General features: G+C 46.2%; 7 non-coding genes across 7 annotated transcripts; all 7 read left to right on the top strand.

Moving 5' to 3' along the window:
* Positions 1 to 338: 338 nt before the first annotated feature.
* On the top strand, positions 339 to 534 carry LOC142265634 (U2 spliceosomal RNA). The gene has a single exon (XR_012731926.1). It is a non-coding gene; the product is annotated as a U2 spliceosomal RNA (small nuclear RNA).
* A 1,387-nt stretch (positions 535 to 1,921) lies between these two features.
* Positions 1,922 to 2,112, top strand: LOC142265476 (U2 spliceosomal RNA). The gene has a single exon (XR_012731788.1). It is a non-coding gene; the product is annotated as a U2 spliceosomal RNA (small nuclear RNA).
* A 1,387-nt stretch (positions 2,113 to 3,499) lies between these two features.
* On the top strand, positions 3,500 to 3,690 carry LOC142265464 (U2 spliceosomal RNA). The gene has a single exon (XR_012731777.1). It is a non-coding gene; the product is annotated as a U2 spliceosomal RNA (small nuclear RNA).
* Positions 3,691 to 5,077: 1,387 nt separating this feature from the next.
* LOC142265707 (U2 spliceosomal RNA) lies at positions 5,078 to 5,268 on the top strand. Its single transcript, XR_012731969.1, has one exon. It is a non-coding gene; the product is annotated as a U2 spliceosomal RNA (small nuclear RNA).
* Positions 5,269 to 6,655: 1,387 nt separating this feature from the next.
* On the top strand, positions 6,656 to 6,846 carry LOC142265695 (U2 spliceosomal RNA). The gene has a single exon (XR_012731958.1). It is a non-coding gene; the product is annotated as a U2 spliceosomal RNA (small nuclear RNA).
* A 1,387-nt stretch (positions 6,847 to 8,233) lies between these two features.
* Positions 8,234 to 8,424, top strand: LOC142265683 (U2 spliceosomal RNA). Its single transcript, XR_012731947.1, has one exon. It is a non-coding gene; the product is annotated as a U2 spliceosomal RNA (small nuclear RNA).
* A 1,387-nt stretch (positions 8,425 to 9,811) lies between these two features.
* Positions 9,812 to 10,002, top strand: LOC142265579 (U2 spliceosomal RNA). The gene has a single exon (XR_012731882.1). It is a non-coding gene; the product is annotated as a U2 spliceosomal RNA (small nuclear RNA).
* The last annotated feature ends 657 nt before the right edge of the window (positions 10,003 to 10,659 follow it).

Genomic DNA, 10,659 nt, shown 5'->3' with positions numbered 1-10,659 from the left:
TGGAGGTCTGGGTCAGCTTCGGCTGAGAAACCAACACCCGGTTGGAGGTCCGGTTAGCCTTGGGCTGAGAAACCAACACCGGTTGACGGTCCGGGCAGTTTCGGCTGCGAAACCAACAACTAGTAGCTCTCTACTCCACTTGGGTAAGATGCCTGGGTGGACGCTGGGAGCAACGACAAGGCTCAACCAGGCTTCGGCTTGGGGGAGCACCGAAGATCCCTGACCCTTGCTGTGGCCTTCTGGCTCGGAGGGACGGGGTTGATTTTTGGGGACCCTCTCCTCACGGTGGGGTCCACACGAATCCTAGCCTTTGCACTGTTTTTGGTGTGACTTCGGTCATGCATTTTTTGTGGTGCTTTGGAAAGCTTCATTAAATCAAAATCTGTTCTTATCAGTTTAATATCTGATACGTCCCCTATCTGGGGACCATATATTAAATGGATTTTTAGAACAGGGAGATGGAAAAAGAGCTTGCTCTGTCCACTCCACGCATTGACCTGGTATTGCAGTACCTCCAGGAACGGTGCACCCCTTCTTAACCCAGTTTCCAAAAGCAGAACTCAATTCACCTGATTCATATTAGCCCGATTTAATGAATTGGAAGAAAGCATACGTCTTCATATGCACCTCAATTTGGCCCATTCACTTTTCACACTTCCTCCTTTTGTTTTTTATCTTTCACACTTTTGACTTTCTTTATTCATCCAAATAGCAAACTCATCACCACTCAACCTGACCAACTCGGCTATGTCCCCGTGCTGCAGTTCTCTGTCTTATCTAGATCATTTGCAATTGAATGGAATAGATCCCTTTTGGACAAAGTGGATTCACCTGCTGCTGCAGTGACCACAGGTGTGATAAGATCTAGAATTGGCATCTGGTGCGATCTCTCCGCTTCCACTCCAAAGAAAGTTACCTGTTTATTCCTATCATGCATTGGTTTTTGGGGTTTTCTTTGAGTAATGATGATCTCTTTAGTAGTCTGTTGGCGCCCTCTCCTGGAGGAATAGTTTGCTTGCTCTTGGACATTCTAAAAGAGAGGTCATGATAGACATTGAGCTTCTGAGCTCAATTGGGGACAGTCATGGGTGATGAATGTTTGCAACCTACTGCGAAGCCTCATACCGCAATATAAGGAACGTCAAATACTAAGAAAGGGCGGCCTATGAAAGAATTACTACTTTCAATAAGTACACTTAAACGGCTAATTGGGAATAGAAAAACTGTAAAAAGCCCTCTGAGAAAGCCCCCCTCTAACCTTTGATAGTAAGCTTTTCTGTAGTCTGCCTGTTGATGTATTTTCCGTTTGAACTGTGCACAACATGAAGAGACGGAACACTGGCGGCTTGTCACAATGCCCCCCGATGACATCACAATAGCGCTGCTGCCTAGAAAACAAGCTGCGCAGAAGAAGTTGTTCTTTGGGTGGGAGGGTGGGCTAGTGGAAGGAGGGGGCAATCTCTTTTTTTCCCGGGTGGTAGGGGGATGACAGGAGAAGGGAAGCGGGTGGTGAGAAAGGTACAGAGGGCAGGGTTTGGGGGCTGGGAAGGAAAGGGAAAAGATTAGGGTTTGGGGATGATGAAAGGGCTTTCTACGGGTAAGGATGGCAAAGGGTGGCAGTGACGGAAAGTCAGGCAACCTGTCCTGTCCGTCTTTTTGTATCGTGAATTGGAAAGACTGCAAGGGGGAGGGGAGTTGCTTGCGCCCTAAAGGAGGAGTTATTCAGATTCATTGCAGTGGGCGGCGGCTGCAAAACGCACCATTCTTCTTATTTTTGCTCTGCAAAGCAGCCTTTTCAAGGGTTGGCTTGGGTGACAAAATGTCTTGTGTAGGCGTGGGTTTGTCTCCCTCTCGCTCTCTCTCCCTAAGATGTGTCCGGCATAGGCCAGGGTGCCACTCGAGGCCCAAACCAATTCTGGTTATCGCTTCTCGGCCTTTTGGCTAAGATCAAGTGTAGTATCTGTTCTTATCAGTTTAATATCTGATACGTCCCCTATCTGGGGACCATATATTAAATGGATTTTTAGAACAGGGAGATGGAAAAAGAGCTTGCTCTGTCCACTCCACGCATTGACCTGGTATTGCAGTACCTCCAGGAACGGTGCACCCCTTCTTAACCCAGTTTCCAAAAGCAGAACTCAATTCACCTGATTCATATTAGCCCGATTTAATGAATTGGAAGAAAGCATACGTCTTCATATGCACCTCAATTTGGCCCATTCACTTTTCACACTTCCTCCTTTTGTTTTTTATCTTTCACACTTTTGACTTTCTTTATTCATCCAAATAGCAAACTCATCACCACTCAACCTGACCAACTCGGCTATGTCCCCGTGCTGCAGTTCTCTGTCTTATCTAGATCATTTGCAATTGAATGGAATAGATCCCTTTTGGACAAAGTGGATTCACCTGCTGCTGCAGTGACCACAGGTGTGATAAGATCTAGAATTGGCATCTGGTGCGATCTCTCCGCTTCCACTCCAAAGAAAGTTACCTGTTTATTCCTATCATGCATTGGTTTTTGGGGTTTTCTTTGAGTAATGATGATCTCTTTAGTAGTCTGTTGGCGCCCTCTCCTGGAGGAATAGTTTGCTTGCTCTTGGACATTCTAAAAGAGAGGTCATGATAGACATTGAGCTTCTGAGCTCAATTGGGGACAGTCATGGGTGATGAATGTTTGCAACCTACTGCGAAGCCTCATACCGCAATATAAGGAACGTCAAATACTAAGAAAGGGCGGCCTATGAAAGAATTACTACTTTCAATAAGTACACTTAAACGGCTAATTGGGAATAGAAAAACTGTAAAAAGCCCTCTGAGAAAGCCCCCCTCTAACCTTTGATAGTATGCTTTTCTGTAGTCTGCCTGTTGATGTATTTTCCGTTTGAACTGTGCACAACATGAAGAGACGGAACACTGGCGGCTTGTCACAATGCCCCCCGATGACATCACAATAGCGCTGCTGCCTAGAAAACAAGCTGCGCAGAAGAAGTTGTTCTTTGGGTGGGAGGGTGGGCTAGTGGAAGGAGGGGGCAATCTCTTTTTTTCCCGGGTGGTAGGGGGATGACAGGAGAAGGGAAGCGGGTGGTGAGAAAGGTACAGAGGGCAGGGTTTGGGGGCTGGGAAGGAAAGGGAAAAGATTAGGGTTTGGGGATGATGAAAGGGCTTTCTACGGGTAAGGATGGCAAAGGGTGGCAGTGACGGAAAGTCAGGCAACCTGTCCTGTCCGTCTTTTTGTATCGTGAATTGGAAAGACTGCAAGGGGGAGGGGAGTTGCTTGCGCCCTAAAGGAGGAGTTATTCAGATTCATTGCAGTGGGCGGCGGCTGCAAAACGCACCATTCTTCTTGTTTTTGCTCTGCAAAGCAGCCTTTTCAAGGGTTGGCTTGGGTGACAAAATGTCTTGTGTAGGCGTGGGTTTGTCTCCCTCTCGCTCTCTCTCCCTAAGATGTGTCCGGCATAGGCCAGGGTGCCACTCGAGGCCCAAACCAATTCTGGTTATCGCTTCTCGGCCTTTTGGCTAAGATCAAGTGTAGTATCTGTTCTTATCAGTTTAATATCTGATACGTCCCCTATCTGGGGACCATATATTAAATGGATTTTTAGAACAGGGAGATGGAAAAAGAGCTTGCTCTGTCCACTCCACGCATTGACCTGGTATTGCAGTACCTCCAGGAACGGTGCACCCCTTCTTAACCCAGTTTCCAAAAGCAGAACTCAATTCACCTGATTCATATTAGCCCGATTTAATGAATTGGAAGAAAGCATACGTCTTCATATGCACCTCAATTTGGCCCATTCACTTTTCACACTTCCTCCTTTTGTTTTTTATCTTTCACACTTTTGACTTTCTTTATTCATCCAAATAGCAAACTCATCACCACTCAACCTGACCAACTCGGCTATGTCCCCGTGCTGCAGTTCTCTGTCTTATCTAGATCATTTGCAATTGAATGGAATAGATCCCTTTTGGACAAAGTGGATTCACCTGCTGCTGCAGTGACCACAGGTGTGATAAGATCTAGAATTGGCATCTGGTGCGATCTCTCCGCTTCCACTCCAAAGAAAGTTACCTGTTTATTCCTATCATGCATTGGTTTTTGGGGTTTTCTTTGAGTAATGATGATCTCTTTAGTAGTCTGTTGGCGCCCTCTCCTGGAGGAATAGTTTGCTTGCTCTTGGACATTCTAAAAGAGAGGTCATGATAGACATTGAGCTTCTGAGCTCAATTGGGGACAGTCATGGGTGATGAATGTTTGCAACCTACTGCGAAGCCTCATACCGCAATATAAGGAACGTCAAATACTAAGAAAGGGCGGCCTATGAAAGAATTACTACTTTCAATAAGTACACTTAAACGGCTAATTGGGAATAGAAAAACTGTAAAAAGCCCTCTGAGAAAGCCCCCCTCTAACCTTTGATAGTAAGCTTTTCTGTAGTCTGCCTGTTGATGTATTTTCCGTTTGAACTGTGCACAACATGAAGAGACGGAACACTGGCGGCTTGTCACAATGCCCCCCGATGACATCACAATAGCGCTGCTGCCTAGAAAACAAGCTGCGCAGAAGAAGTTGTTCTTTGGGTGGGAGGGTGGGCTAGTGGAAGGAGGGGGCAATCTCTTTTTTTCCCGGGTGGTAGGGGGATGACAGGAGAAGGGAAGCGGGTGGTGAGAAAGGTACAGAGGGCAGGGTTTGGGGGCTGGGAAGGAAAGGGAAAAGATTAGGGTTTGGGGATGATGAAAGGGCTTTCTACGGGTAAGGATGGCAAAGGGTGGCAGTGACGGAAAGTCAGGCAACCTGTCCTGTCCGTCTTTTTGTATCGTGAATTGGAAAGACTGCAAGGGGGAGGGGAGTTGCTTGCGCCCTAAAGGAGGAGTTATTCAGATTCATTGCAGTGGGCGGCGGCTGCAAAACGCACCATTCTTCTTGTTTTTGCTCTGCAAAGCAGCCTTTTCAAGGGTTGGCTTGGGTGACAAAATGTCTTGTGTAGGCGTGGGTTTGTCTCCCTCTCGCTCTCTCTCCCTAAGATGTGTCCGGCATAGGCCAGGGTGCCACTCGAGGCCCAAACCAATTCTGGTTATCGCTTCTCGGCCTTTTGGCTAAGATCAAGTGTAGTATCTGTTCTTATCAGTTTAATATCTGATACGTCCCCTATCTGGGGACCATATATTAAATGGATTTTTAGAACAGGGAGATGGAAAAAGAGCTTGCTCTGTCCACTCCACGCATTGACCTGGTATTGCAGTACCTCCAGGAACGGTGCACCCCTTCTTAACCCAGTTTCCAAAAGCAGAACTCAATTCACCTGATTCATATTAGCCCGATTTAATGAATTGGAAGAAAGCATACGTCTTCATATGCACCTCAATTTGGCCCATTCACTTTTCACACTTCCTCCTTTTGTTTTTTATCTTTCACACTTTTGACTTTCTTTATTCATCCAAATAGCAAACTCATCACCACTCAACCTGACCAACTCGGCTATGTCCCCGTGCTGCAGTTCTCTGTCTTATCTAGATCATTTGCAATTGAATGGAATAGATCCCTTTTGGACAAAGTGGATTCACCTGCTGCTGCAGTGACCACAGGTGTGATAAGATCTAGAATTGGCATCTGGTGCGATCTCTCCGCTTCCACTCCAAAGAAAGTTACCTGTTTATTCCTATCATGCATTGGTTTTTGGGGTTTTCTTTGAGTAATGATGATCTCTTTAGTAGTCTGTTGGCGCCCTCTCCTGGAGGAATAGTTTGCTTGCTCTTGGACATTCTAAAAGAGAGGTCATGATAGACATTGAGCTTCTGAGCTCAATTGGGGACAGTCATGGGTGATGAATGTTTGCAACCTACTGCGAAGCCTCATACCGCAATATAAGGAACGTCAAATACTAAGAAAGGGCGGCCTATGAAAGAATTACTACTTTCAATAAGTACACTTAAACGGCTAATTGGGAATAGAAAAACTGTAAAAAGCCCTCTGAGAAAGCCCCCCTCTAACCTTTGATAGTAAGCTTTTCTGTAGTCTGCCTGTTGATGTATTTTCCGTTTGAACTGTGCACAACATGAAGAGACGGAACACTGGCGGCTTGTCACAATGCCCCCCGATGACATCACAATAGCGCTGCTGCCTAGAAAACAAGCTGCGCAGAAGAAGTTGTTCTTTGGGTGGGAGGGTGGGCTAGTGGAAGGAGGGGGCAATCTCTTTTTTTCCCGGGTGGTAGGGGGATGACAGGAGAAGGGAAGCGGGTGGTGAGAAAGGTACAGAGGGCAGGGTTTGGGGGCTGGGAAGGAAAGGGAAAAGATTAGGGTTTGGGAATGATGAAAGGGCTTTCTACGGGTAAGGATGGCAAAGGGTGGCAGTGACGGAAAGTCAGGCAACCTGTCCTGTCCGTCTTTTTGTATCGTGAATTGGAAAGACTGCAAGGGGGAGGGGAGTTGCTTGCGCCCTAAAGGAGGAGTTATTCAGATTCATTGCAGTGGGCGGCGGCTGCAAAACGCACCATTCTTCTTGTTTTTGCTCTGCAAAGCAGCCTTTTCAAGGGTTGGCTTGGGTGACAAAATGTCTTGTGTAGGCGTGGGTTTGTCTCCCTCTCGCTCTCTCTCCCTAAGATGTGTCCGGCATAGGCCAGGGTGCCACTCGAGGCCCAAACCAATTCTGGTTATCGCTTCTCGGCCTTTTGGCTAAGATCAAGTGTAGTATCTGTTCTTATCAGTTTAATATCTGATACGTCCCCTATCTGGGGACCATATATTAAATGGATTTTTAGAACAGGGAGATGGAAAAAGAGCTTGCTCTGTCCACTCCACGCATTGACCTGGTATTGCAGTACCTCCAGGAACGGTGCACCCCTTCTTAACCCAGTTTCCAAAAGCAGAACTCAATTCACCTGATTCATATTAGCCCGATTTAATGAATTGGAAGAAAGCATACGTCTTCATATGCACCTCAATTTGGCCCATTCACTTTTCACACTTCCTCCTTTTGTTTTTTATCTTTCACACTTTTGACTTTCTTTATTCATCCAAATAGCAAACTCATCACCACTCAACCTGACCAACTCGGCTATGTCCCCGTGCTGCAGTTCTCTGTCTTATCTAGATCATTTGCAATTGAATGGAATAGATCCCTTTTGGACAAAGTGGATTCACCTGCTGCTGCAGTGACCACAGGTGTGATAAGATCTAGAATTGGCATCTGGTGCGATCTCTCCGCTTCCACTCCAAAGAAAGTTACCTGTTTATTCCTATCATGCATTGGTTTTTGGGGTTTTCTTTGAGTAATGATGATCTCTTTAGTAGTCTGTTGGCGCCCTCTCCTGGAGGAATAGTTTGCTTGCTCTTGGACATTCTAAAAGAGAGGTCATGATAGACATTGAGCTTCTGAGCTCAATTGGGGACAGTCATGGGTGATGAATGTTTGCAACCTACTGCGAAGCCTCATACCGCAATATAAGGAACGTCAAATACTAAGAAAGGGCGGCCTATGAAAGAATTACTACTTTCAATAAGTACACTTAAACGGCTAATTGGGAATAGAAAAACTGTAAAAAGCCCTCTGAGAAAGCCCCCCTCTAACCTTTGATAGTAAGCTTTTCTGTAGTCTGCCTGTTGATGTATTTTCCGTTTGAACTGTGCACAACATGAAGAGACGGAACACTGGCGGCTTGTCACAATGCCCCCCGATGACATCACAATAGCGCTGCTGCCTAGAAAACAAGCTGCGCAGAAGAAGTTGTTCTTTGGGTGGGAGGGTGGGCTAGTGGAAGGAGGGGGCAATCTCTTTTTTTCCCGGGTGGTAGGGGGATGACAGGAGAAGGGAAGCGGGTGGTGAGAAAGGTACAGAGGGCAGGGTTTGGGGGCTGGGAAGGAAAGGGAAAAGATTAGGGTTTGGGGATGATGAAAGGGCTTTCTACGGGTAAGGATGGCAAAGGGTGGCAGTGACGGAAAGTCAGGCAACCTGTCCTGTCCGTCTTTTTGTATCGTGAATTGGAAAGACTGCAAGGGGGAGGGGAGTTGCTTGCGCCCTAAAGGAGGAGTTATTCAGATTCATTGCAGTGGGCGGCGGCTGCAAAACGCACCATTCTTCTTGTTTTTGCTCTGCAAAGCAGCCTTTTCAAGGGTTGGCTTGGGTGACAAAATGTCTTGTGTAGGCGTGGGTTTGTCTCCCTCTCGCTCTCTCTCCCTAAGATGTGTCCGGCATAGGCCAGGGTGCCACTCGAGGCCCAAACCAATTCTGGTTATCGCTTCTCGGCCTTTTGGCTAAGATCAAGTGTAGTATCTGTTCTTATCAGTTTAATATCTGATACGTCCCCTATCTGGGGACCATATATTAAATGGATTTTTAGAACAGGGAGATGGAAAAAGAGCTTGCTCTGTCCACTCCACGCATTGACCTGGTATTGCAGTACCTCCAGGAACGGTGCACCCCTTCTTAACCCAGTTTCCAAAAGCAGAACTCAATTCACCTGATTCATATTAGCCCGATTTAATGAATTGGAAGAAAGCATACGTCTTCATATGCACCTCATTTTGGCCCATTCACTTTTCACACTTCCTCCTTTTGTTTTTTATCTTTCACACTTTTGACTTTCTTTATTCATCCAAATAGCAAACTCATCACCACTCAACCTGACCAACTCGGCTATGTCCCCGTGCTGCAGTTCTCTGTCTTATCTAGATCATTTGCAATTGAATGGAATAGATCCCTTTTGGACAAAGTGGATTCACCTGCTGCTGCAGTGACCACAGGTGTGATAAGATCTAGAATTGGCATCTGGTGCGATCTCTCCGCTTCCACTCCAAAGAAAGTTACCTGTTTATTCCTATCATGCATTGGTTTTTGGGGTTTTCTTTGAGTAATGATGATCTCTTTAGTAGTCTGTTGGCGCCCTCTCCTGGAGGAATAGTTTGCTTGCTCTTGGACATTCTAAAAGAGAGGTCATGATAGACATTGAGCTTCTGAGCTCAATTGGGGACAGTCATGGGTGATGAATGTTTGCAACCTACTGCGAAGCCTCATACCGCAATATAAGGAACGTCAAATACTATGAAAGGGCGGCCTATGAAAGAATTACTACTTTCAATAAGTACACTTAAACGGCTAATTGGGAATAGAAAAACTGTAAAAAGCCCTCTGAGAAAGCCCCCCTCTAACCTTTGATAGTAAGCTTTTCTGTAGTCTGCCTGTTGATGTATTTTCCGTTTGAACTGTGCACAACATGAAGAGACGGAACACTGGCGGCTTGTCACAATGCCCCCCGATGACATCACAATAGCGCTGCTGCCTAGAAAACAAGCTGCGCAGAAGAAGTTGTTCTTTGGGTGGGAGGGTGGGCTAGTGGAAGGAGGGGGCAATCTCTTTTTTTCCCGGGTGGTAGGGGGATGACAGGAGAAGGGAAGCGGGTGGTGAGAAAGGTACAGAGGGCAGGGTTTGGGGGCTGGGAAGGAAAGGGAAAAGATTAGGGTTTGGGGATGATGAAAGGGCTTTCTACGGGTAAGGATGGCAAAGGGTGGCAGTGACGGAAAGTCAGGCAACCTGTCCTGTCCGTCTTTTTGTATCGTGAATTGGAAAGACTGCAAGGGGGAGGGGAGTTGCTTGCGCCCTAAAGGAGGAGTTATTCAGATTCATTGCAGTGGGCGGCGGCTGCAAAACGCACCATTCTTCTTGTTTTTGCTCTGCAAAGCAGCCTTTTCAAGGGTTGGCTTGGGTGACAAAATGTCTTGTGTAGGCGTGGGTTTGTCTCCCTCTCGCTCTCTCTCCCTAAGATGTGTCCGGCATAGGCCAGGGTGCCACTCGAGGCCCAAACCAATTCTGGTTATCGCTTCTCGGCCTTTTGGCTAAGATCAAGTGTAGTATCTGTTCTTATCAGTTTAATATCTGATACGTCCCCTATCTGGGGACCATATATTAAATGGATTTTTAGAACAGGGAGATGGAAAAAGAGCTTGCTCTGTCCACTCCACGCATTGACCTGGTATTGCAGTACCTCCAGGAACGGTGCACCCCTTCTTAACCCAGTTTCCAAAAGCAGAACTCAATTCACCTGATTCATATTAGCCCGATTTAATGAATTGGAAGAAAGCATACGTCTTCATATGCACCTCAATTTGGTCCATTCACTTTTCACACTTCCTCCTTTTGTTTTTTATCTTTCACACTTTTGACTTTCTTTATTCATCCAAATAGCAAACTCATCACCACTCAACCTGACCAACTCGGCTATGTCCCCGTGCTGCAGTTCTCTGTCTTATCTAGATCATTTGCAATTGAATGGAATAGATCCCTTTTGGACAAAGTGGATTCACCTGCTGCTGCAGTGACCACAGGTGTGATAAGATCTAGAATTGGCATCTGGTGCGATCTCTCCGCTTCCACTCCAAAGAAAGTTACCTGTTTATTCCTATCATGCATTGGTTTTTGGGGTTTTCTTTGAGTAATGATGATCTCTTTAGTAGTCTGTTGGCGCCCTCTCCTGGAGGAATAGTTTGCTTGCTCTTGGACATTCTAAAAGAGAGGTCATGATAGACATTGAGCTTCTGAGCTCAATTGGGGACAGTCATGGGTGATGAATGTTTGCAACCTACTGCGAAGCCTCATACCGCAATATAAGGAACGTCAAATACTAAGAAAGGGCGGCCTATGAAAGAATTACTACTTTCAATAAG

Source organism: Anomaloglossus baeobatrachus, unplaced genomic scaffold, assembly GCF_048569485.1.
Source record: "Anomaloglossus baeobatrachus isolate aAnoBae1 unplaced genomic scaffold, aAnoBae1.hap1 Scaffold_275, whole genome shotgun sequence".
NCBI classification, from domain to species: Eukaryota; Metazoa; Chordata; class Amphibia; order Anura; family Aromobatidae; genus Anomaloglossus; species Anomaloglossus baeobatrachus.
Note: the sequence above shows the minus strand (reverse complement) of the source record. Positions and strands in the feature narration are given on the sequence as shown.